Source organism: Perkinsus marinus (genome assembly GCF_000006405.1).
Source record: "Perkinsus marinus ATCC 50983 genomic scaffold scf_1104296960408, whole genome shotgun sequence".
NCBI classification, from domain to species: Eukaryota; Perkinsozoa; order Perkinsida; family Perkinsidae; genus Perkinsus; species Perkinsus marinus.
The window spans coordinates 1-1,731 of record NW_003206161.1 but is presented as its reverse complement, the minus strand read 5'-3'; the positions used below and the strand labels follow the sequence as shown (position 1 = coordinate 1,731).

General features: G+C 49.0%; 2 non-coding genes across 2 annotated transcripts; both read right to left on the bottom strand.

The window, feature by feature from the left end:
- Positions 1 to 298: 298 nt before the first annotated feature.
- On the bottom strand, positions 299 to 372 carry Pmar_PMAR026952. Its single transcript has one exon. It is a non-coding gene; the product is annotated as a tRNA-Arg (tRNA).
- A 386-nt stretch (positions 373 to 758) lies between these two features.
- Positions 759 to 832, bottom strand: Pmar_PMAR026951. Its single transcript has one exon. It is a non-coding gene; the product is annotated as a tRNA-Arg (tRNA).
- Between the last annotated feature and the right edge of the window lie 899 nt (positions 833 to 1,731).

Sequence of the window (1,731 nt, the reverse complement as noted above, 5' to 3'; positions counted from 1 at the left end):
TCGAGTGGCCGATTCAGGATGCGTGAGCGGAATCCGGATTGCTCAGGTACAGCCGTTGGTGCGCACCACTATCTCATGTGCTTGCCTTCAGCGTCTTCTGCAAACTAGTTGGAGCTTCACATCGAGTGGCCGATTCAGGATGCGTGAGCGGAATCCGGATTGCTCAGGTACAGCCGTTGGTGCGCACCACTATCTCATGTGCTTGCCTTCAGCGTCTTGTGCAAACTAGGTGGAGCTTCACATCGGATGCCCGATTTCGTTGACGTAGGATGGATGAAGAGGAAGTGAGGTTAATGTATACCCGATGCAGGATTCGGACCTACGACCATCTGCTCCGTAGGCAGACATTCTATCCAGCTGAACTAATCGGGCGATGAAGCTAGTCACTTTGATTGATATTAAAGTTGAATACTCTTCCGAAATGGTTTAGGCGGTAATTGGTCAATCCGTTAGGATACGTGAGCGGAATTCGGATTGCTCAGGTACAGCCGTTGGTGCGCACCACTATCTCATGTGCTTGTCTTCAGCGTCTTGTGCAAACTAGGTGGAGCTTCACATCGGATGCCCGATTTCGTTGACGTAGGATGGATGAAGAGGAAGTGAGATTAATGTATACCCGATGCAGGATTCGAAACTACGACCATCTGCTCCGTAGGCAGACATTCTATCCAGCTTCTTGTGCAAACTAGTTGGAGCTTCACATCGGATGCCCGATTTCGTTGACGTAGGATAAACGAAGAGGAAGGGAGATTCATGTATACCCGATGCAGGATTCGAACCTACGACCATCTGCTCCGTAGGCAGACATTCTATCCAGCTGAACTAATCGGGCGATGAAGCTAGTCACTTTGATCGATATCAAAGTTGAATACTCTTCCGAAATGGTTTAGGCGGTAATTGGTCAATCCGTCAGGATACGTGAGCGGAATTCGGATTGCTCAGGTACAGCCGTTGGTGCGCACCACTATCTCATGTGCTTGCCTTCAGCGTCTTGTGCAAACTAGTTGGAGCTTCACATCGAATGGCCGATTCAGGATGCGTGAGCGGAATCCGGATTGCTCAGGTACAGCCGTTGGTGCGCACCACTATCTCATGTGCTTGCCTTCAGCGTCTTGTGCAAACTAGGTGGAGCTTCACATCGGATGCCCGATTTCGTTGACGTAAGATGGATGAAGAGGAAGTGAGGTTGATGTATACCCGATGCATCGAACCTACGACCATCTGCTCCGTAGGCAGACATTCTATCCAGCTGAACTAATCGGACGATGAAGCTAGTCACTTTGATTGATATTAAAGTTGAATACTCTTCCGAAATGGTTTAGGCGGTAATTGGTCAATCCGTCAGGATACGTGAGCGGAATTCGGATTGCTCAGGTACAGCCGTTGGTGCGCACCACTATCTCATGTGCTTGCCTTCAGCGTCTTGTGCAAACTAGTTGGAGCTTCACATCGGATGCCCGATTTCGTTGACGTACGATAGATGAAGAGGAAATGAGATTGATGTATACCCGATGCACGATTCTAACCTACGACCATCTGCTCCGTAGCTAGACATACTATCCAGCTGAACTAATCCGGCGATGAAGCTAGTCACTTTGATTGATATTAAAGTTGAATACTCTTCCGAAATGGTTTGCGCGGTAATTGGTCAATCCGTCCGATCTGTGAGCGGAATACGGATTGCTCACGTACAGCCGTTGGTGCGCACCACTATCTCATGTGCTTGCCTTC